The sequence below is a fragment of the Equus quagga genome, chromosome 1 (genome assembly GCF_021613505.1).
Source record: "Equus quagga isolate Etosha38 chromosome 1, UCLA_HA_Equagga_1.0, whole genome shotgun sequence".
NCBI lineage: Eukaryota > Metazoa > Chordata > Mammalia > Perissodactyla > Equidae > Equus > Equus quagga.
The window spans coordinates 34,112,945-34,138,801 of NC_060267.1; the positions used below are offsets into that span (position 1 = coordinate 34,112,945).

The 25,857-nt window shown below is 40.9% G+C and overlaps 1 protein-coding gene across 4 annotated transcripts in view; it reads right to left on the minus strand.

The window, feature by feature from the left end:
- Positions 1-25,851, minus strand: part of RASSF8 (Ras association domain family member 8) — a 118,818-nt gene extending 92,967 nt beyond the window's left edge. For all 4 annotated transcript variants that reach the window (XM_046669532.1, XM_046669522.1, XM_046669520.1 and 1 more), the window contains exon 1: positions 25,706-25,851. The gene's annotated coding sequence lies outside the window, so the exon portion shown is untranslated. The remainder of the gene's footprint in view (positions 1-25,705) is intronic.
- Positions 25,852-25,857: the final 6 nt, after the last annotated feature.

Consider the following 25,857-nt stretch of genomic DNA (forward strand, 5'->3'; position numbering starts at 1 on the left):
CTAGGTTGGCTCCAACTTTTTTTTAATGAAAAAGAGTAAATTAGAAAGGAAAAATAGCAGAGAATATTACACTTAGAAGGATACAATCAGTTTTCTGAAACTTGGGCTTAAATTATAGACATATATCACATATATACACACATGTCAGTGAATGAATTTCTTACTGTGGGTCACAGTCAAAAAGCTTAAAACTGGGGCTGGCCCCGTGGCCAAGTGGTTAAGTTGGCGCGCTCCACTGCAGGCGGTCCAGTGTTTCATTGGTTCGAATCCTGGGCGCGGACATGGCACTGCTCATCAAACCACGCTGAGGCAGCGTCCCACATGCCACCACTAGAAGGACCCACAACAAAGAATATACAACTATGTACTGGGGGGCTTTGGGGAGAAAAAGGAAAAAAAATAAAATTTTTTTTAAAAAAAGCTTAGAAGTGTCTTCCAGTTGATTAATTCTCTCTTTGGCTATGTCTAATTTACCATTAACCCTGTTTGCTAACTTTTACATTCCAATTACATATTTAATTTCTCAAAGCTCTATTTAGCTTTTATCAGACCTCCTTTGTCATTTTTATATTCGCTTGTTATTTGCCCACATTTTAACCTTCTCATTTCTTTAAAATAAAGTTATTTTACATTCTCTGATAACTATATCTGAGATCATTATATGTCTAATTCTGTTATCTACTATTTTGACAGGTTCAATTCATGATGCTTTGTTTACTTGTCTGTTTTAGAATTTTGACTGGGAGTTAAAATTTCTTGGAATATTTTTTGAACTCTTTGAGGCCAGGGTTGAAGAAAGATTCCTCGAGAAAGAAGGTGCACCTGCTTCTGCCATGTGCTATGATGCCAGAACCACCTCACAACTATATATACTTGTCTTCTTTTGAACCACCCAGGTAGGTTTAAATTAGGACTGCAAACCTGCATGAATGCTGGCTATTGGTCATGAAATATTAGATAGGCAGTTTTCCTTAGAGTTGCTGGGGACTGCGAGGGGGTCAAGGGAAAAGCTGTATTTCTAGTTCAACACTACACCATTAAAGTAGCCTTTAGGGAGTCCCAGATTTATGTGGAGACATCATCTATCAAACATTTTTCCCCTAACGCAGGCTCTGGGCTTTGTCTCTTGTCTCCAGAGCAATAGGAGACCAAGAAAATCAAAGCTCACATTTGCTGGATCCAGCAACTATGCTCAGACTAGGTGTTCCACTCATGTCTCTGAGTTCTCACTTTCGCTTTCAGGCCAATGTTTCTTTCTTGTCATTTAAAGGCACATTTTATATAATTTATCTAGCATTTTTATTTTTTAGTTTGTGGTGGAAGATACTGTTTAGAGTATGTGGTCTCACATACCACCAGAAATGAAAGTTTGTGTTAATTTTTTAAGCAGCTATTATTTCCTGTTAGTTATATTGAGCTTATTATGTTCACCTGAAACCATTAGGTCTTTTTCACATGAGCTATGTTGAGATAAGTTTCCTCATTCCTGTACTTGCATAACTGCTATTATTCTGAATCTAAATCATACTCCAAACCATTAAATTTAGGCTTTTTATATTTCAGCCGTTGTTTTAAGCCATTAAAATCAATCTGAATTCTCAGTCATTTTTAGATTTTATCTACATCTTTAAACTTTTTCATTCACAAATTTGATTAGCATGCCTTCTATACATTTATTCCAAGTTAAAGAAAATGTGGAACAATTTCTGAAAATAAATAGATACACCTGGAAAGTAGCAGCCAGTACACTCAATTTCATACAATAAAAGATGTTTACCTGGAAAAGGGCTTTTTGAAAATCAATGTTGCATTACCCTTACCTAAGAGTCATTTAAGGATGATCATAAAGAATTTTTAGTATAGATTATCGAAATGGGGATTGCTATGCCTCCTTCACATACCACAAATTAAACCTAATACGGAAGAGTAAGCAGGTTAAAGTTAACAAGGAGGATGGCTTTGAAAACTATGATATAGATATAATCAATCATGTTTTAAATGGTGATGACAACTAAAACTCTGACAGCAACAGCAAAAATCCTTCAGGGAAGGCTGAGGGTCACTCTGAGGTGAAGACTGATCTAGCCTTTGCTTCAGTGATTAATTTTACAAGGAGGAGCAAGGTCATCCAGCAAGGTCTCCATCTCTATGAGAAAGGGACCAGCACCTAAAAAACATATTAACATTATATAGGGTGACCATATAATTTATCATCCAGGATGAAAGGTCCGATTATTATGCCAGAACAACAGGAGTGAACCAGGACTGATCCAGTAAACAAGGATATATGCCACCCTAACCATATACCTCTTTCCTTTACACCCAACCCACTTCACCCCTTAATGCCATCTGCCTGACTGCTGTACTGAGTTTGCAAACCCTGACATAAAGCATTTGTAAAGAAACACACACACCCCATATACACAGAAAGCTAACACAGCCAAAACAAGGGCATTGTATACCCAGAGCATCAGGGGTTCCAGAACAAGAGCCTCCAACACCACACCAGGTCAGTGTGTTGGCTGACTAACCTGTTTAATCTCTCATTCTTTTGTTCATTTGCACTCTCTCGCTCACCTCTGCTTTTTCTCCATATGCTGGCCTCATTCTCTCAGACCAGCTTTTCCCATTGGGTGCCAAGTTAACTTTCTGTAGTTTTAAAATCTCTCCAAACCTATTTTCTCATTCCTAAAATGAGTAAATTTACCTTGCAGAGTTGTGAAGATGAAAGGAAAATGTGGGTAAAGGACCTAGCACAGCCCTGCACATATGATATCCACTTAGCTCATGGTTCTTACTATTATTTAGGTCAACAAATCCCAAAATAAAACCCATAGTGAGCCAGTGTAATAAAACAGCTTTGTTTTATGAAATTTATTTTGAATTAAAAAAAGTTATAATTTGCTTGCTTTTAAAGAACAGGTAACAAAACTATTACATAAACAAGAAATAATAAATTCAGCTCCATCATATAACCACTTAAAGGAGGGAGGGCACCTGTGGCATAGAGCGAGAGTCACTCAGAGGGGCCTGCAAGATTTCCAGAACTCCTCTGCTGATTTCCCTGTTCTCGTCACTTAGGCAACAATTTCATTTCTTATAAGGTGCTTTTAATGAAGGCACAAAAATGATTATGGAAGAAGGGTCTTTTCCAACCAATACAGAAAGCATAACATGGATGGTATTTTTTTAATTAAATACTTTTTTGAAACCAAAAATACTGCCCATTTTGTTGTGTATATGTGCATGTGTTTTCTTAAAATAGAATATGTGAGGAAAGTCTTTGGTCTTCCTTCTCTTAATTGAAAGCTACATATAACTATACTATGAATATTACAGCATAATGACCCACCCAGCCAAAACAAACAACAACAACACATTCACATTTGCAGGTTAAATACCTTGTTAGGACAAACCCACTGAGGACTTTTAAAGACATTATACATATGCTTACATTGTTTTTTGGGTTTTTTTTTTTTTTGAGGAACATCTGCTGCCAATCCCCCTCTTTTTGCAGAGGAAAACTGGCCCTGAGCTAACATCCCTGCCCATCTTCTTTTTATGTGGGACGCCTGCCACAGCATGGCTTGATAAGCGGTGCATAGGTCTGCACCTGAGATGGGAACTGGTAAACCCCGGGCCGCCGAAGCTGAATGTGCGAACTTTACCGTTGCGCCACCGGACCGGCCTTTAAATTTGTTTTTAACCATGGGGGAACGGTACTTAGAAAATTTGATTAAAGCAGAAAGAAGTAGACCTAAGGATGAAACCCAGCTTCTCATACCTAAAGTTTTCAAACCACCACTTTGAAGTTTGCCACTGTGAACCTCAGTTTAAGGGCTACCTTCTCTAACAGACCTTTTCTGATTCCTCCCTCCCACTTCCAGTGATTAAAAACTGGCCACTGCCTTCCCGCATCCTGACACTACCTGCTTCCACACTTCCACCACAGCAACAGAAACCCTGCATGTGTGGTCGACCCATCTCCCCTACCAGCCTTTCCTCAGGGGTAGGGACTGTCTCGGTGTCCCCATCACTCAACACACAACACAGTACAAAGAACACAAAAGTACCCAACCTCTCTCCTCTACAGTGAAGCTTCAGCATGGAATGGTAGTTACAATCAACAGTGGTGGAGTCAACGCTGGGTTAGAAACCTAGCTCTGCCCCACTCTTCCTACCTGTGCTAGTTTGGGCAAATTATTCTGTGCCTGAGTTTTTGCATAGGTGAAATGGAGGATAAAAAAGTACAGACTACGAGGTTGCTATGAGATTTAAATGAGTCAATACAAGCAAAGTGCTTAGGATCTGGCATGTTATAAGCATTCAGATATATTATAAATAAAATTACCATTATTTAAAAATCGGCCTACATTTCCTCACATTCCTCAACTCAATGCTTACCTCACTCTTCTTGAGTAGAGCATCAATGATCCCTCATTGCCAAAAGTCAAGTCCGCATCCTACTTGACTTCCAGCCTCCAGCTCCATCCCTGCTGGCCATCTCTTTGTTCTTGAGGCCTCGCCCCTTCGCTTCACGGAGGGCACTGCTCTCATTGTTCCTCTCTGGCTTCTCCTCCTGCCTGGGCCAGCTGCTAGTGCTCCCGCTGTGACTCTGCTTATTCTCTCTGCTGCCAGGATAAGCTTATCTATTACCTGGGCTTCAACTACTACCACGTGTGTCAACTACCACCATACGTGCGAAAGCAGAGTGGAAAATTCAATATACTTATCTTTGGAGTTAGCTATAGACAATAACTACATACAGGTTACATTTAAATTAAAATTTACAAACATATATATATATACGCATGCCAGTGCCTCACATTTATTCCACAGGTAATATATTCCAACTTATCTAAAAAGTCATCTATATTAAGTTTAACTATTAAACTGTATCTACTGCATGGCTGAGTCTGTAAGTACCTGCACACAGCATTCACCAGGCTGTAGCTTGTTTAAACGTATGTTTGGGTGAGTGTCAAAACCTTAGCTTTAACTCAGTAATAGAAACCTTTTAATCTCCAGCCCTCATTTCTTCCTAGAAAACTACAACTGAGATTTACTCAGTCTTTGGGCTGCATGAAGTTGATATATGCAAATAGGCACTAAGAAGATACAATACACACATGCCCTATGCATGCTGCATTAATTTAGGTAAAAATAACATCACCACAACCCCACTCTCCACATTGTAAGACTATTCTATAATCAAATCACTGTGCCTCCTAACAAGCACACTTCTCTATTTTATTAAACGTTATACATAAACAATGATGTAACCTCCCTAGAAGTGTTTCAGTATCTGTGATTTACTTTTTGAGCCACTTCAGCATAAACAGCCTGTGATCTTCTGTGACATTATTTAGGTTAGGCAGTCACTCCGATGGTAGCAGGAGCGCACTGTCCGGGGGGATCTGGTGAGTTACCATCAGGAAGCCCATACTTGAGAGGTAGTTACAACAGACAAATGCTTTGGAGACACTTTGCTCATTACCTACTGGATGGGTTTTCTTTGGTGCAATCAACAGCTTGTTAATTGGCACGATGAATGTTAGCAATAGGATCACACTGGTGAAATTAAAGGATTCAAGTATGTGGCCTTGCTAAAACATTTTAGAGACACTTCCATCCTTGAAAGAAGAGAGTATAAAGAACCTCAAGCCTAAACCCCTGATGGCAACTGACCAAGAGTCTTTCCTCCACCACACTGCTGTCTGTGTCGAGTAAATGTTCCTCGAAAGGTGTATCAGAACACCCAGAAACACAAAAATCGGAGCCTTCGTCAAGCTTATAAACCAAACTGTATCAAGTGTTTTGTGCTACTTGCCAGTGAATGTTTATTTAAAAGCTATCTGTATGTGTAGTAGTTTAGTGGAAACTTGCTTTCATTATAACCTGGCAGTGAGGATGTGGGAGAGCAGGTAACCCCCACCTGCTTCAAGCTTCTTATAGATACCACTATCATTACCTGCCACAAAAGGCACCTAGGAGTCGGGCAAGACCAAACTGACTGTGGAAGAATGGTCTACATACCTGTTATATTACACAATGCACAGTCTTTCTATGACTTAACTTTGCATGGAGAATGTGAGTGATGTTTTTAGTCGTCCATTCTCACAGGTTTGCTGTGACAATCAAATGATTTAAAGGATGTGAAAATGATCTAAAAACTATAAGGAACCATAATCATGTGCAATATCATTACCACCTTTTTGACTATACTTTGAAAACGAAGAATGCTGGCTTGTTGTTGTCCTGCCTCTTTCTTGGATGTTAATCTATGTGCCTGTTTTTCAAGGTCCTCATTCTGTTGCTTCTGAACCCTTTCCCCACCAAACACATGCACACACACAGGTTTCTGTCTAAAACCTAAAACATTCTGGACTGGAAACGAGATAAGCACTACTCATTAATTATTAATATAATTAATATCACTAATAATATAATTATATGTAGTACAATGTAAGAATTAATAAAGATAGGAATGAGGGAGCATGGAGGTTTTGTGACCGCCACTGCAGGTGCTCTTACCAAACAGGTGAGGCTGGCCAGTCTGACTTCCAGATACATTAAGGGTATTACACTTAGGCCTAGTCCCAGTCACTTAGGAGCTTAAAAATAACTTTATTTGACCTTAGAACTGAACAAAGTGTTCCAGATTGGCTCTCTCTATCAGAAGCTCAGAAGCCTCTGCATATTCAACTAGAGCCCATTATATGGTTTTTTAGATAGAATGTTAGAAGAGTTCCATCTTCATTTCCTGGAACTTGTCATTAAAATAATGCCATCAAATTGCATTCACTCAGCACCAATAAGCAAATAAACACTTACTTTTGTCTATTTTCTCTTCTGTGCCTTAGTTATCAGACTTGGGGAGATGCCTCCATCTCCCACACTCCCTCAGAGACAGAAGAGCCAGGCCAAGGAGTTCAGGCCTGATTCTACCAGTAACAGGCAGACACTGAGGATTATGAATAGAGGAGTGTCACAAGTCCTAGTTCCACATCCGACCACTAACTATGTGGTCCTCTTCTGTTCTTCTGCAACTGCTCTTCTGAAAGAGAATATGGTTCAATGACCTCCCAAGTCTGCCCCAGCGTCAACACCACCACGTCTCTATAGGAATTCTATAGGTTAGTATTTGATGTCAGTGGTCCTTCACTACAAAAACTAGTATCTTTGCCCATACTACGGCTGCCTCACAATCTAGTTGTTCTCAATCATGACTTTTAAAAGGCCAACTCCGATGCTCTTGGCCAAATCAAAGAGTATATTTGCAAAGCAAGATTCTCAATATATACATACATATTTTAAGAAATTCTTTCTTTTTTTTCTTCTTCTTCTCCCCAAAGCCCTCCAGCACATAGTTGAATATTCCAGTAGTGAGTGCCTCTGGTTGTGCTATATGGGATGCCGCCTTAGCATGGCCTGATGAGCAGTGCCATGTCTGCACCCAGGATTCAAACTGTTGAAACCCTGGGCCATGGAAGCAAAGCGTGTGAACTTAACCACTCGGCCACGGGGCTGGCCCCTCTCAATATATTTTTTTCCTACAAATATTTTAAGTTGTGCTTAACTTGGCAAGTCATATGGCTTAAAAATGATTCACAAAATTAGTACACACTTTGTTAGCTTGCTGAACATCTGAAAGATGGAAAACAATTTTCCTGCTAAATATATGAAAATCAAGAATAAAAACTCCAATGATTTGGGTGGATTATTTCCAGAAGAAAAATCAAAATGATCAGTTGAATGAAAGAGGCTTCCTAAGAAGTTAGGCTGTTCCTTAAACAGAGGAAAAATAAGTAACAAGATGGTTATGGGCAAACTCCCAGATAACCCAGTTAGTTTCTCTCTACGTAAAGATTACAGATATAACCTATAATCTCACTCATTTCAAAAATACTTAAGTCACAGCCAACAAGGATGAATCCACGCAAACATCTCACCGATGCCATAACAATGCGGCTGGCATGCATCTGTTGGTAGTCAGAATCACTCAAGTGGAAGGCCATGGCATAATGACTTAATGGAAGGAATCCTGGGCCAAAGAGGGTCATAAAGTCACTGTGTCTAATCTTACCTCTCACTGCTGAATGATCCTGGGCTATTCATTTAGACTTTCTGAGCTGATTTCCCTCACTATAAATTGTCTGATCTCATGATTTCCAATAACCGTTAAGAATCAAATTATATAATGGACACAAAAGTGGTTGGAAAACTGAATAGTGTGCTGCAAAAATCTAAGGTGAGGAGAACCAACACTGAGGGATTAAACTGTTGACTAGGAAGACATGCTAAGATTCTAGACCCAACTCACAACTTTCTTGGTCATCTGTGCAAAATCAGGAGAGTCCCTGTCACATGGTGTCAGGATTAGATGCATTACACTGGGCTTGTTCTGAACACAGTAGGTGGAAGGAATACTGGAGACAGCAGTGGCCTGGGTCGGAGAGGAAGTCCAGTAGAAGAGGTTTGTTCATAAAAGCTTACTGCCTTGGAATAAAGTCCAAACTCCTCAGTGCAGCATATAAGACCCTCGCCACCTGGCCCCAGCCACATTTTCAGCTCCACTTCTCTCTATTCCCAGCAATACACCCCAGACTGAGTGACTCTAGACACTGTGACACCTCCCAACAGTACTCTACACATCCACGCTCCTGGGCCAGCCTCCACCATCGTCCACCATGGCTGCCGTGGCCTCTTTCCAGTTCCCCAATCACCTCGCCCCTCCTTTATATCACTGTCCACCAGTCCTATTTCTTTTGGCCTTCAGTCCTTGATTAGAGTGCACTGTCTTCCAAAGAGATTTCTGCTTCCCACAGTTTTAAGTAACAAGTCCGTCCTCTTTCCTTTAGTTATTATCTTTTTTCCATAACAGGGCTTTTGAAAGTTCAAGTTTTGCTTTGCTAACTAGATTGTAAGATTCTTGAAAGGCAGGAGCTATTTCCTATCTTTGTAACATGATCACAGCAAGTATAGTTCCTTCGACATAACATGTGCTTCATAAACATTTGCGGAGTGAACATAAACAAGGTGATCTCAATAGACTGCACTAGAAGACATAGAGTGAATTCTAAAGCAACCTCAGCATTTCCTAATGTAAACTCTGAATAAGTGGAAATCTTAAATCCAGGACAGAGACAGAAAAACTATGTTGCTCATAACCAATTTTGCTATCAACAAAAAACTAATCAAACTTTAGGACAATGTGATACCCTTTCTCCCAGAAAGGGAAAAAATTATTCTTAACCTCTGCTCCTGCCACCCACCTTCCCACCCCCTGCCGCACACATCTAACTTCAGTGATATCATATTATTTGCAGTTCTCCAACAGACCTTATATACTGTGCCTCTGCGCCTGCTGTGCTATCTCTATGGAGTATCCTCCTAGAAAATGCCTTTTCATCCTCAAGTCTTAGCTCAAGAGTGAATTTTCCTTTTAAACCTTCGCTGATTTCCTCAGGCAGACTTAAGAACTGCTTTCCAGAAGCAGTCACTTCCAACCCCACCCCAGGAACCCACATCTCCATTTTATCCATTCTCACATTCCAAAACTTATTTCTTTAAATGCCTGGCCTAGATACAAAGTATCTGGAAGATAAGACTGGTCCTTTTTGGTTTTGCATATCCAGCCCACAGGCACTCAACAGATCCTGTCTGAATGGATCAGAGAGGAAGAAAGGCGCCACCAATCTACCAACATCATTCATCGACAAATAGATAACGTCTCCTCTTGGGTCCAGGATCTGTCAAGTGCCCACCCATCACCATACTATTTGGAAGAGGCAGATAAGCTCAGAGTGCAGCCTCAGTAGTTTTTGCCATGTCTGAGTATTATTCCCACAGAAACAATATCATCCATGGAGAGGGTTCCAGCCTGGCCCATCAAGCCCTATTCTATTTGAAGGATCTAAAATATTTAAAACTGCTAGTGACTTTAGGACTCTCAGAGCAAGAAAACACAATATTAGTAAAAGTTTCCTGCTTGGTTTGTAGACTTTTATGGGCTAGACTAAAAATCTTAGCCTTCTCTTTTAGTTAAATACCCTTGGAAAAAGATATCCTACAGTCCGAAGCACTACGGACTTCTGTGACACTCATATTTTAAATTGGAGCTTCCGGGGCTGGCCCCGTGGCCAAGTAGTTAGGTTCGCACGCTCCAGCTATGGCGGCCCAGGGTTTCACCAGTTCGGATCCTGGGTACGGACCTGGCACTGCTCATCAGGCCACGCTCAGGGGTGTCCCACATGCCACAACTAGAAGGACCCACAACTAAAATATACAACCATGTGCTTGGGGAGAAAAAGCAGAAAAAAGATAATAATAAATAAATCGGAGCTTCCTTTAAGCAGAGAGCTCTCTGCAGATTAGCCACGGCGTTTCTCATGTGTCAGGTGGGCTTTCCTCCTTCTCCCCTTTTCTTTCTGTTTCTACCTCCTCCACCTGTACGATCAGGAAAACTCAGTTTAACACTAGCCCAAACAAAACATAATAAACAAATCTTCTCGAGGAAACACACACTTCTTTCATGTTTATGCTCCAGCCTCTGCTGGGCCCTCAACACTGCTGTGTTCTCCTTGGACCCCCAGCTCACTGAGCACTTAGAAGCTGCCTGCTTTGCTCAAACCCCACCTCAAAGCCACCTGCTTTCACTTTCAAATAACCCTCACCCCTCACTTCATTGAGAAAATTAATGGCAACTGGACATGAGTTCCCTCCCTGAGCATCCATCCTACCTTCAGTTTTTACATGAAGGACCTCACCATTTGGCAGACGGTTCCACAGACTTATTACCTCGAGTTAATCCTCTTGATCAGTTTATAAGGAAGATATCATCACACCCAGTTGTTGACCCATGGATGAGCAAAATGAGGATCAAAGGCATTAAAGGATACGTCCACAGTTCCATGACTACTGAAGACAAAATGGATAGGCTCTGGTTCTCCAGACACTGAGTTCACATTGCACTGCACATCTGTTTCAGGACAGCCCAATTTATTTTCTCAATTCTCCTTCATACGTCCCATGGTCTAGCCAAATTGGACAACTAAATCTACCCAAGCACTTTACAAATAAACTTGCCTTTGCCTCTTTAAAAAAAAAAATGCGAGGCTGGTGCGGTGGCGCAATGGTTAAGTTCGCACGTTCCACTTCTCAGCAGCCCGGGGTTCGCAGGTTCGGATCCCGGGTGCGGACACGGTACTGCTTGACAAAAGCCATGCTGAGGTAGGTGTCCCACGTATAAAATAGAGGAAGATGGGCATGGATGTTAGCTCAGGGCCAGTCTTCCTCAGCAAAGAGGAAGACTGGCAGTAGTTAGCTCAGGGCTGATCTTCCTCAAAAAAAATTAAATAAAAATTAAAAAAAATAAAAAAATTATAAAAAATGCTACTGGGGCTGGCTTACTGGTGTAGTGGTTAAGTTTGCACACTCCACTTCAGTTGCCCAGGGTTCGCAGGTTTGGATCTCAGGCGTGGACCTACACAGCACTCATCAAGCCATGCTGTGGCAGCGTCCCACATACAAAATAGAGGAAGACTGTTAGAGATGTTAGCTGAGAGACAATCTTCCTCAAGCAAAAAGAGGAAGATTGGCAACAGATATTAGCTCAAGGCCAATCTTCCTCACCAGAAAAAGAAAATAAAAAATTGTTTTTAATGCTTTTTTTCTCATTATAAAATACATCACTTTATAAAAAATTTTGGAAAAGAGTAAGATTAAAAGTCATCCATAATAAATAATAAAAATGAACAATCTACAACTATAAACAACATGGATGACTCATACAACGTTGAGTGTGAGATATCAGACATGAAAGAGCATATGTTGTATGACTCCATTTATATAAGGAACAAAAAAGAGCCAAAACTATGGAATTCCATTAGAAGTTAGCACGAGGTGGCCTGTGGGAATGCTGATAATGTTGTATTTCTTAATCTGGGCACTTGTTGCACGGGCATGTTCAGTGTATGAAAATTCAATGAAGTGTATATTTATGACACATATGTGTATATATATGTACATAAACACACACAAACATACACAATATACTTGAAGTCAGGCACTATGTTTACATTTTGGTGTGTTTTCCTCCTGGTGATTTTTTTCCTTTTGGTAAGCCTGTTTTAAAAAATTTTTTTAAAATTATTATCACACTGTATATCTAAGTTTATTCTGACATTTCACCTAAGAAAAAAAGCATACACATTTACCCAAATTACTGTAAATTCCTCATAAATACCTTTAATGACTGTATCACAGTCTTTCTGGTGCCTGTACCATAATTTACTTAACCAGTGCCCTGCTATCAACCATTTAGATGTGTCTAATGTTTATTATTATAAATGCTGCTGTAGTGAATACCTTTACCCTTTAAGTCATTTAGCCGCTCTCTCCTCATATTCTACTTTATATATTTATAATATTATATATTATAGCATAGTCTGCCACATGTAATTATTTATGTACTTATCGCACCCTCATTGCTCAGCAATAAGTTTCGCAAAACCCAGAGACCACATCACCCCTTCTCATATCTGCCACAGAACCCTGCTCCTGAACACGGTTTAGGTACTCACTCTTTGTTGAAGTGTTTTCAGAAGCCAGGGAAGACCTCCATTCCTACCAACCTAGATTTCAGTATCACCTCAGTCGTCCATGTAACATGAATGTTTCAGTCAGCTATTCCAAACTCTTTGTGTAGTCTGCACAGCTAAATGCTTAGAGGCAGGGGTTCCCCTTAAAGGTATAAATACTAGCCAGCATAGTGAATTGATTCAGCAACTAACAGTGACAAGCCCCAAGGATCCAGGGAGAACAAGACAAGTTCCTGCCATCAAAGAGCTTACAATTGGTGGATAATTAAATATGGATCCTGCTTTCAAGGAGACCCACAGTCTAGCAGGAAAGGCGACATGAAGCAAATCCTGACTCCACCACTCCTGAGCTTTCGAATCACAACTGCTCGGATGGGAACAAATACCACTCTCAGAGCCCAATTCTGAAAACTCGGCCTGGGTGGCCGCCTTCATGCTTGTTAGTCTGTGGATGAATGTTTGCTGTACTTAAAGTACATTTTAAAATATTTCACAAACATTATTAACCTCATCACATTTGACAATGTAAAAGTATGGTACGTGTTTAAAGTGCTAATAAAAAGGAGACACAACTATGACAGAAAGAAAAGGAAAGCTAATAAAAATGGTCGAGAGTGATGAGAAATATTTTTCTTTTCTCTTTTTTCCTTTTGCATTTGGAATGAAGATTGGCAAGAACCCTGAAGAGTAAAGGATGAATGGGGCTGAGGGTGAAAAAGGCTAACCTATAACTATTACAACCTAGCAGTAACAATCAAACAGAACAGAGAAGAGAGAGCTTCAGAAGTTTTTTCATTTTGAGTAGACAACAGGATGCTCAATGGCAAAGGTGGAAACTTGGCCCAATGTTAGTTGTTCTAGAACAGAAAGGATGAGCACAGCCAGGGCTGAGCCCACCCAGGCTCCTGCAAATCAAGAGGTGAGAAGTGAACTTGGACACCAAAGGCTACTAAAGGGCTTCCCAGGGCTCCAAAGAGAACATGAAGGAGCCACCTGCCTCGAGAGATTTTTAATGTACAGAGCTGCTCCACTTTAGAAAAAGATGCCCCATGGAACATCCAGCAGCAAGGGCATAACTGGTTATAAAGCTTCAAAGAACCAACTTACACTCCTTGAACTGCATCAGGGGACTATAAGCTTAAAGTCCTCTTAGTCACTTTGAACTTGTGAACAAATGAGCTTAAGAAGAGCCTTTCAGAAGCTCACCTATTTGAAGTAGAGAGCTTCTGAAATTACAACACAAAGGAAGAAGAGAAATACACACGCATATGGTATTAAAAGAAGGCAAGAGGGACTCCTGAGGGACTGAGTACCTCCTTCAGGAAGAGAGGATGGCCAGGCCGGGTTTTAGAGCTATCGAGTATTTCGGTAGGTAAGGAAGAGACTGAACCATTTTCTCACGTGATGAAATAGCATGTGTAGATATTTCACCATTAACATATGAAATAGTTTACTAATTTAGTCCGGCTAGAGCCTGCATGTGAGGACCAATGATGGGGAAGAGGTGGTGGGCAGCCGCCAATCAGAAGGCAGGACAGCCACCTGCCTAGCCCAGGGCGGGGGACCAGCGCCAGATTTCAGAGGTCCTGTGTGCTATGACAGAGTCTGATCTCAACCCTGTAGGCAGTGACAGAGTTGAGCTTTTAGCAAGTCAGTGACACAGTGAGATTTGTGTATCCAAGAGCTCATCTGGTGACACATGGAAGATGGGTCTCAGGTGGGGAGACCAGTGAAGCGGCAACAGTCTCAACGAGAGACACTAAATTACAGCAGTGAATGATGTGGAAAATGGAAAAAATGTCCTCAGCTGTCCAGGAGGTAAAATCAGAAGGATTACAAGAGTTAGTCAAGGTGAGGTAGCACAAGAAAGATTAGGAATAAGGTGGATGATCGTGCCACAAACCCAGGCAGGAAATAAAGGAATAAGTTAGGAGATATGCTGATCCTGAGGAACTGCTGCATGGTTCAGTACAGAGGGGTCTGGAAGTCAGAATACAGAGCACTGGAGGAACAGATTTGGAAGTCCATCACCACACACTGGAAGAGAAACAATGAAAGTGGGTAAGACCACTCATAACAGAAATTCTTACATTCTTAGGATATGGACCCTTTGGTGAACTTGATGAAAATTTTCACCCGCCCAAAAAATGTACATAAACAAACAACATTTTGGAAAAAATACCAGCCAGCTTACAGGTCCCCTGCTGCCCACACAGGACCACAGGTTAAGAAATCCTGGGCCCGGGGATGAGGAGGGGAGGTGGGAAGAAGGTCTAAAGCAGCATTTCTCAACCAGGATGCTACTGGCAAACTGCACAGGGCACGTCTTCACCCTGAAGGATGCTGAGCAGCCCCGCCCAGGCCCTGCCCACCAAACACCAGAAACACCCACGATCTAGTCTCTGTGACAACCAAAAAATGCCTCCACATATTTCCAAACTGTATCACCCTATCTGAGAACCTCCGGTCAAAAGGGAGAGAAGGAGGCAGCAAAGAAGACATAGTCAGAAAGATCAGAGATGGGAGAAAACACAGATCTAATCTTCCAGCCAACGGGTCATTCCCATTTCCACAATACACCCACAATGTGACTCTTTGCCCCACCTTCACCATATCAGCCATTCCTTGTGTGAATTATCGCAATCATCACCTAATTGGTCTTCCTGCTTCTATACCTTTTTTTCCTTCTATTTAAGTCACCATGCTGTATATTACATGCCCAGGACTTGTCTTATAACTGGAAGTTTGTACCTTTTGACCACCTTCACCCATTTCCTCCCTGTGCCCCCCACCTCTGGCAACCATCAATCTGTTCTCTGTATCTATGAGTTCGGTTTTTTCCTGTTTTCTTAGTTTGCACATATAAGTGAGATTACACAGTATTTGTCTTTCCCTGTATGACTTATTTCACTTAGCATAAGGCCCTCAAGGTCCATCCAAGTTGTAGCAAAAAGAAGGATTTCCTTCTTTTTTCTAGCTGAATAACATCCCACTGTATACATACACTACATTTTATTTATCCATTCATCCACTGATGGACACTTAGGTTGTTTCCATGTCTTGGCTTCCTGACTCCTTTCTTAAACCCCCTTGACAAGCTCTTTCTATACGGCAGTAAAGTGAGCCTTTTCAACTTTACTTATCTTATTTAACAAGCACTTTTCTAATATTTACTATCTGCCATACAAATAGTAACTCATTCAATCCTCACGACAACATTATGAGGTAGGTATCATTCCTAATCCCATTTTACTGATGAGGCTCAGGGAAGCTACAGAACTACTCTATGGTCACAGAGCCAGTAAGTGTAGGGCTGGGATTTTAACCCAAGCAACTGGCTCCAGAGTTCATGCTCTTGCCTGCTACCCCACGCTACTCTCCAATTTGTTATTCCTCTGTTGAAAACCCTCAACTGTCTCCTCACTCAAGAGTAAAAACTAAGATTCCTGTCACAGCCAATAAGGCCTTAGTAGAGGGGCCCCCACTAGCTCCTCCACCTCATCTCCTGCCCCTCGACCCCAGCCTCACTGGTCTGGCTGCTATGATGTGGCCACACCCATATGAGCCCGCTCCAGGGCCTCTGCACTCACTGTCTCCTCTATCTGGAGTGTTCTTACTCCACACAGCTATGGAGTTGGCTCCTTCACTTCACTAAGGTCTCTACTCTAATGTTCTCTCATGAGTGAGGACTTCCTGCCTATCCAATATCAAATAACACCTCCACTCCTACTCCCAGCATTTTCAATTGCTCCATATTTCTATTTTTTTCCTCCAAAGCATTTACCATCATAGAAAGAATGTAAAATCACTCATTCATTTATTTTCTAACTCCCACCAGTAGAGTGCACTTTCCATGAGAGCAGGAATTCTGAGCATTTTCTTCAGTGCTACGGCCCCATGCATGGAAGGCACACAGTTCATTTTTGAATGAATAAAGAAAGGGTGGTGACAAGGAAGCCAAGAAGGAGAATTTCAAGACACAAGGAGACAGCTCAACAGTGTCAACATGCTACAAAAAGCCCTGGTTACATTATGGGTGAAAAGTTTCCACTGATGTTGGCAATTAAGTTATTGGTGCCTGTGGCAAGAAATGTTTCTAAGGAATGGTACCTGGCTGGGGAGAGAGCTGGCAGGTGATGCAGTAGAAGCATTAAGCACAGACAACTGCTGTAAGAAGTTGGCTGAGACAGAAGACAGCTAGAAGGAGCAGCAATGTCGAGAGAGACTTGAGCATGTTCTTTCCAGGCTGAGGGTAAGGAGCCAAGGGAAGGTGAGACTGAAATACAATAGAGAGAGGATCCCATGAAGAAAGGCCTAGGAGACAGCCGACTCCAGACTACCGGGTGAGGAGGATCTTCCACGTTAACTAGCAAACGCTCTTCTCTCCCCTTGGGTGATCCCCCCGACAGTGTTCTAACTCAGGAGCTCCTCAGACCAGCGGCCTGGACAGACTGTGGAGGGGTTTGGAACCCGTCCTCGCCAGAGAGCACTGAGGCCTGTTCAGACAGAACAAGTATTTAGAGCTCACTGGAGTTGGGCAAGAGGGAAAGGCACTGACCCTTCACTGAGACACATCGTATACATTCATTTCCATATATGGACACATATAAACATCTCCTTTATTCCAAAACATCCCTTAGTGATAAATTAGTAGCTTCATTTAAAGATCAGGGAATTTGAGGCTGGGTGAGCTTCATAACTTCTCCAAAGCTACTAAGATCCAGCCAGGCTTTTAACTGAAATGGGCACTCTTTCCAATATATACTGTATATCATTACTCAAGAGAACATAATAGAAGAGAGAGATCATCAAGACTAGAAAAATTAAAATGGAGGGCATGCTCTCTAGGTTGGGAGATTTTCAAAGAGAGAAAACACTGAAAAAATTGTCATTAATAGGAAAGAAAACTAAAATTTAAAGGTTAAGTTGTATATGCCCCTTCCCACCAGACTTTGCTTTTCCTTTAGGTTGTGTTATCCAGGTATGAATGCCAACTGATACACTAAAAAGAGATATAATAGACAACTGATTTTCGAATAAGATGCAAAGACAACTCAGTGGAGAAAGAAGAGTCTTTTTAACAAATATTGCTGAAACAATTAGATTTCCATATGTAGAAAATCAACTTCAGTTCATAACTCACTCAATATAAAAAATTAATTCAATGGGCCAAACACCTTAACAGACATTTGCCAAAGATACAGACATGGCACATAAGCATACGAAAAGATGTTCCACGTCTTATGTCATTAGGGAATGCAAATTAAAACAAGGGGATACCACTACAAACCCATTAGAATGGCCAAAATCCAAAACACTGAGAACACCAAATGTCGATGAGGATGTGGAACAAAAGAAACTCTCACTTATTGCTGGTGAGAAGGCAAAATGGTACAGCCACTTTGGAAGACAGTTTAGCAGTTTCTTACAAAACTAAACATACTCTTACCATATGATCCAGCAATTGCCCTCCTTGGTATTTACCCAAAGGTGCTGAAAACTTATCTCCATGCAAAAACTTGCACACAGATGTTTATTGCAGCTTTATTCATAACTGCCAAAATCAGGAAAAGGCAAAACATAAATGTATATTACTAAGTGAAAGAGCCAATCTAGAAAGGCTACACATACTGTATGATTCCAATTATATGACAATCAGGAAAAGGCAAAACTATGGAGAGAGTAAAAAGATTAGTGGTTGCCAAGGGTTAGGAGAGAGGGAGGGATGGATAAGCAGAACACAGAGGATTTTTAGGGCAGTGCAACTACTCTGGATGATACTATAATGGTGGATACAAGTCATTATACATTTTTCCAAACACACAGAACATACAACACCAAGAGTGAAGCCTAATGTAAACCACAGACTCCGGGTGATAATGACCTATCAATGTAGGTACAACTGTAACAAATGTACCTCTAGTGAGGGATGTTGATAATGGAGAAGGCTATGCATGTGTGGGGGCCCTGCGTAAATGGGAAATCTTGGTACCTTCTGCTCAGTTTTGCTGTAAACCTAAAACTGTTCTAAAAAATAAAGTCTATTTTAGAAAATTAACTTAAAATGGATCATAGACTTAAACATAAAACCTAAAACTATGAAACTTCTAGAAGAAAACACAGGAGAAAATTTTTGTGACCTTGGGTTAGGCAAAGATTTCTTAAACAGGACACCAAAAGCACAATGTATAAAAAAATTTCATAAATTGGACTTCATCAAAATGAGAAAATTCTCTTCAATGAAAATTCAGTGTGAAAAGAATGAAAGGAAAAGCCACAAACTGGTAGAAAATCTTTGCAAAGCATATATTTGATGAAGAACTTGTCTAAAATATATTAAAAACTCTCAAAATTCAACAATAAGAAAACAATAAACTCACTATAAACATGGGCAAAAGATCTGAACTGACACAACCAAAGGAGACAGCAAAAAATATATAAAAAGATGCTCAACATCATTAGTCATTAGGGAAACACAAATTAAAATCACAATGAAATACCACTAATAACTAAAATTAAAAGACTGACTATACTAAGTGTAGGCAAGGATGTGAAGGAACCAGCCTGCTTATATACTGCTGGTAGGAAAGTAAAATGGTATAATCACTTTGAAAAACAGTTTGTCAGTTTCTGAAAAAGCTAAACATACACCTATCATGATCCAGCCATTCCACTCCTACTACTTACCCAAGATAAATGAAAGTTTATGTCCATACACAGATTGAATACAAATATTCATAGTAGTTTTATTTGTAATATCCAAAAATTAGAAACTACCCAAATGCGCTTCAATAGGCACATAGATAAACAAATTGTATACTCATACAATGGAATACTATTCAGCAATGTGAAGGAATGAACTATTGCTGCATACAACAAAATGAATGAATGTCCAAATAATTATTCTAAGTGAAAAGAAGCCAGACCAAAAATGGGTACATACTACATGATGCCATTAATTTAAAATTCTAGGGGCTGGCCCCACAGTATAGTGGTTAAGTTCAGCACACTCCACTTCAGTGGCTGGGGTTCGTGGGTTTGGATCCTGGGCGTGGACCTACACCACTCGTCAGGCATGCTGTGGCAGCAACCCACGTATAAAGAGGAGGAAGAGTGGCATAGATGGTGGCTCAGAGCTAATTTTCCTCAAGCAAAAAAAAAAACCAGGAAGATTGGCAACAGACGTTAGCTCAGAGCTAATCTTCCTCAGCAAAAAAAGAAAAAAAATTATAGAAAATGCAAACTACTCTATAGAGACAGAAAGCAAAGCTGTGGTTGTGGGGGGAATGATGAAAAGGGAAGGGATTAGAAAGGGAAATGGGGAAATTTTGGGAGGGTGATGGATATGTTCATTATCTTGCTTGTGGGGATGATTTTATATTTATATGCATAGGTCAAAACTTATCAAATCGTACAGTTAAGTGTGTGCAGTTTATAGAATGTCAATTATATTCCAAAAAAGCTATCTAAAAAAAAAAGAAATATAAAGGAAGGAAGTCACTACATACAAAAAGAAAATAAGGAAAACACAGGACAAATAAGTTACGTAAGGTTTCCTGACATCTAATGGCATCAGGTATTAGAACTTGCTTTAGAAATGGCCAAGTTTTACCTTAAACACTGCAAAATACTCCCAAACTATCTTTCAATAGTATTTCCACAGTAGTGTTTCAGAGATTATAAATCTATTCAAATATTTTAAGCAAAAATAAGAGTAAGATCTTACTTTTCTGTCCAATATCTATCCATTAAGAGAACCCTAATTTTTTCAATGTATATGCTTATACCTGGAAGAACAATTTAATTTTAAAGTGATTTTCCAATAATAAAATTACTATAACTACAGATAAACAGGATTTAGCAATCAAAAGCCAATGACCGTTAACAAGAGTCACCCACATGATTAAAACCTGGTGGAAAACTATCAAAACTCTTCTCTTGTTACAACTTGTATTTATATCTGATTTCTTATCAAAACAAAGAGTAAACCATATGCTACTGAATAAGAAAATATTTTTCTTAATGCATAAGACCAAGACAGCACTGGAATTAATTGTAATGAGCTTTGTAATATGTCTGAATGTGACAAAAACAAACACTGCCAAAAATAAGTCTTCTAAATCTTATAGAGCAAGGCTGTGAAATAAATAGGTAATATTACTGGTGCTAAAAACGCTCCAGGCAGCTTGTTCCAGGTCACTCAAAGTAACCAGCAAGCACATATACATGAGAGAAAAAATAACAAGGGCTCCCAACCATAACTTTCTTCTCTTCCCAGTGGTGGCTACTCGTGATACAAATGTCCTGGGGGCACGCCGGCCTACCACAAAGGCAAATCACATGGTATGCCCCTCTCTTTCCCCACTCTCAATATTTTTAGGCGAGTAAAATCGGGTCTAAATAAGCACGAAGGTAAGGTAAAGGATAAAGAGGGCATCTCTATCCAGTCATGCCCTCCTGACTAGTAAATAAAGGGTGGGGAAATAAGAGGCCAACAAGATAATGTTCTTGAGTGAAGCAAATGCAGGAAAAGCTTAAGGTTGCTTTTGAAGATTTTGATCAGGTGAACTACTCACTCTTCTTTTGTGAGAGCATTTAGCCCTGGGCACATGACAGGAGCTTAAAAATGCTGCTTTAATGCTCCCTGCTCTCTTGACCCAAGGGCATCCACCTCCCGGCTAGCAAAAACTCAGGGTCCACAACACGCAGAGGCATAACATTTTGGGGAAAACCAGAGGTTGAGTGCAAAGAAATAAATCTGGAAGGGACCAGAATAGACTCTCAAGTTCCCTGTATACTTAGTGCCCTACAAGACACAAAACCAGAAGAAGATTGACATTATATTCTAAGGGTGTGAGGGAAAATTCTAAAAGGAAACTAAAGTTCTAAAGAACAAGTCAAAAGGAAATGTGGGTGATTATGTAAGAAGCAGAGGCTACAAAACATGAATAACAAAGACATAAGCGCTTCAGAGTTATAGTGCATCAAACTAATATTTTGTAAAGAGCAACCACATGACCAACACACTTGCACAAATCTTTAAGCCTTCCTTGGCCTTGGGAAGTCATGAGACTTCTTTGGCTAAAACAAGGAATGCTTTAGTGAGAGAGTGAAAAAGAACTTCCAGATCTCTAGGTGGCTTCCATTTTTAAACAACTACTCCTCTACCTTAACTAAATGGTCAAATGACACCTAGTTAAGCAAGTCACATCCCCAGCGGGACAGTCCGAAACATCCTTACAACTCTCATTTTTTACTACATTTTTCCCTATCTTCCTTTGAAGTCCAGCACGAAGCAATCAACAACTGCTGACTAATGTGTTATCATATGACATGTGTAAGTAATATGACATAGTAAGATTTTTTTTCTTTCAGTAATCCTGTGCTGATGAAAAAAGCATAATTACTTTAATGATGTACTTAGAAAAAGGATTATCTACAACAGAAAATCACAAGGGTAACGCTAATTAAAAGGTATCCCAATTTATTACTATGAATTTTTCAGAGCCCAAATGCATTAATTTTACCCAATATCTGCAAAGGCTGTTTCATATTATACATAAAACCAGCAAAGAAGGAGCACAGGAGAGTGCTAGTCTGGCTTTTCTGTTATGTAAAGCAGATTTAACAGTGATAAAGAAGGCAATCAAGATACAAATAAAAACTGATATTACTATCTCATTCATTATAACAATAACTACTTATTGAGCACCTACCAAATATACACCAGTCACTGGGGATAGACTGGGGAATAAATCAGCCATTATTCCTGCCTTCAAGGGCAAGAATGAAACATTTAACAACTAAATAATAGATAATTACAAATTGTTGTAAATATCAAGAAGGAAAAGATGATTGTGGTATGAGGGAGAAGATAAAGGGTTCTAAGTTACATGATGATAAGGGTGGCCTTCTCAGAGAAGACCTTTCTAAGAAGGATATTTGAACCTTACCCAGGGACGAGAAACAACTCAAGGAGATGGTCCTAAAATAAAGAGAACAACAGCGTGAGCAACAGCCCTGAGGTGACTCTGCTGGACAACTGGACAATGTGATTGGCAAGAGATGAAGATGGGGGCAGGGGCCTAACCACGCAGGACCTTGTAGGCATGCTGGGGATTTAATATTTTTATCCCAAGAATAAATGTGTTTCCTAAGAGCTTTGAAGACTTTAAACAACAAGCAACTTTCTCCTCTTTTTCAGGCTTCCTGGTGGGAAGAGGCACAGGAAGGAGTGTGTGCAGAGGCCTCTGCAATGAGGAAAGATAATTGTGCCTTGAGCTAGGATGGTAGCATACGGGGGACTGGGAACCCGACAGTTTGGAAGGAGATTTTGCCAGAAAAGTGGACAGGACTTTGTGACAAACTGGTTGGGTGGGGGGTGATAGAACAGGAGAGCGGAGAATAACTCCAGCCTTCTGGCCTGAGTCACTCGCTGGATGGATGAGACGAAAAACAGAGAAGGAACAGCTGAAAGGTTGGGTAATCAAGAGCTCAGTTCTGGAGAAGTCTGAGATGCTGCCATTTATTGGCTAAGATGTGTCAGGCACTATATTAGGTGTTCTACAAGTCACAGCATCCCTTTTAGTTGGAGTATCCCCATTTCACAGAAAGTAAACTGTAGTTCACAGAGTCTGAAGTAGCATGACCAAGCTCGTTCAGTTCCAAGTGAAAAGTCACACTTGCCACGCAAGTCTGGCGGCTGGCTGACTGTGGGGTAAGCATTCTTTCCACTATACAGAGTTCTTGGAAACTATCTCTACACTTTGAATTTTGAAATCTATTTAGGGTTGGAGCAAGATAGCATCCAAGGAGAGTAAACAGGTGATACACTATTTTTCAAATCCAAATCCTCAGATTTATGATGCACAATGTTTTCCTATTCCACGCCCATCCCCACTCCACTTCTACCTGCAAAGAGCTTTGCAGTGTTTTGAACACTAGCAAGATATCTAGGACCTTAATGTTTTACAATAAATGAGCCAAGCCATTATGTGAGAAATCAACCACAACGAAAAGAGCAACAATACCCAGCAGCAAACAATATTTTTACACTCAAATCATTATGTACGTCAATATAAGATAGCACATTTAATAAGTAAGAAATTTTGAAAAACTAATCATTTCTCAAAATGACCAAGGCATTCAAGTCAAAAATTAATGCCAGCCACCCAGTACAGAAGGATACAAAATCCAAGCATTGAGATTCACATTAAAAAATCAAAACCTTAAAAAAAAATAAAATGTTAAGCAAAAAGAAATGATACAACTACGTAGAATTTAAAATCTGCAATTCCCAAATATCTCAACCAAATGCCAAATTCAGTAAACATGCACTCTAAAAACAACCTAAACATTCTCTTCTTTTTAACTGCTTTTCCCTGTAGCATGTGGGCACTTCAGCAAACTGAAGTGCCTTTCTTATCTACACAGCACCATGATTTCCTCCCTCTCTGGGCTCTCTGATGTGCCCCTCAACTATTGAAGCCCAGAAATTAGGCTTGATGAATGAACCCAGCAAGAACCCAATGCATTACTGCCAGTTGTGTCTATTATTGAAAGTACCAGCTTGAGACTCTTAAAAGGAGAGGAAATGAGGAAGTACGAGATTTTTGAAAGGTTTTCTCATCTATGTTACGAACTATATTTTTGGGGCTCTGATCTTTCGAGAGAATAATTATCAAATTATGTTCAGTCCTCTTAAAGTGGGGTATGGTCACAAGTAATTTTTATGGTTTTAGAAGAGTTCCCTACGGAGATAAATAAGATTAAAAGTACTATTAATACGCCCACTGAAAGATAAAAACTCACACATACCACCCTCCACAATGATAGCGCTGTGTCCTGCGTCCACCCGGCACCTCTCCCTGCAGAGGGCTAGCTAGCATTCATTACCGCCTCATCCAGGCAAAGGACAGGATGCTGAAAAATCCATTACGAAAGCTTTCCATTTTTCTGTTCCTTCATAACATGATTGCCAACTCCTGGCAACCTAAAGATGAAAGACTTGGAAAAAAAAAAACTACCTGGGGCCTCCTACTAGAACGAGTGGTTGATCCAACCGACAGAAAAACAGAGATCTACACACATTTAAAGGTGCTTCCTGAGGACACAACAGATCTAATGAAGAACGGCTGAGCCATATTATACTGGAAATCCACAAATGTTCGTCCTAGCTGTCACTAGGTTGGAGGAATTTTTTTTGAATGCAATGCTTTTACGCATTGACAGGGCTAACCTGACGGATTTAAATCAGCTACGAAATGTGCCTTGCATCTATTTCCCTTCTAAATCCCTAAAGATCGGGGGCAAAACTGACCCGCAATTATATGCAACGGTTGCATTGCTCAAAATGCCATTTGATGCTGAGAAAGTAGTGGTTTAGCAACACCATGCGGCTCTACGATGCTAAAGTAACAACGCAACACTCGATTACGAACCCAGGTACTCGGCTTGTAAGACCCAGTGCCGTACAAGGACCCACAATCAAAGCTCACGTCCCTTCAGGTTGAATCTTACTAAGCTCTCTGCGATCTACCTTCTGAAAGTTTCTACTTTGCAAAAACGAATTACTTTGGAAGTCCCCTCTGCTGGACACCTCTCCCCAGACCGGTGGGCAGCAAGGGGGAACAGGGACGGAGGATGGTTAATCGTTCAAACAAAATTTAAAAATCTATAAACCAATCATTTCTTTCAAAGGAGAAAATAAGCGTTCCCCAAACCACCACCCGGCCAGCCGAGCATCGGATTTCCATTTGGAAAGAAAAATATTAAAGAAGCCAGACATACATTTCCCTGCCCAACAAAAGTGGCCTCTAAACTCCCCTGCCAAGGACACCGGGAGGAAGCATGGAAGAAGCTCGTACTTTTCAGTCCGAGGCGCGTGTGTGTGTGGCGGGGAAAAGGCGCAAAGGGGAACACGACCGGGAAAGGTGGACGGGAGGCGGCGGGAGCGGGCCGGGGGACCGGGAGGGCGAAGAAACCCCCGGTGCAGAGATGGGAATGAGGGGCGGGGAGGAGGAGCCCCGAGGCTGCAGGAAAAGCAGGGAGGGGTCCCGGACGCTGCCCAGAAACCGCGGCCGCCGAGTAAAGTTAATACTCACTCAGTTTCGCAACTACGCCGCCCCCGCAGGCCGCCCGGCGGGGCCAGCCGGGGCACTGGGGACGCGGGCGGCCGCGCAGCGCCTGCCCGCGGCCGCGCACCTCCCTCGGCGGCGCTCCACGGGCCGCGCGCCCCGCACCGGCCCGAGGCCCC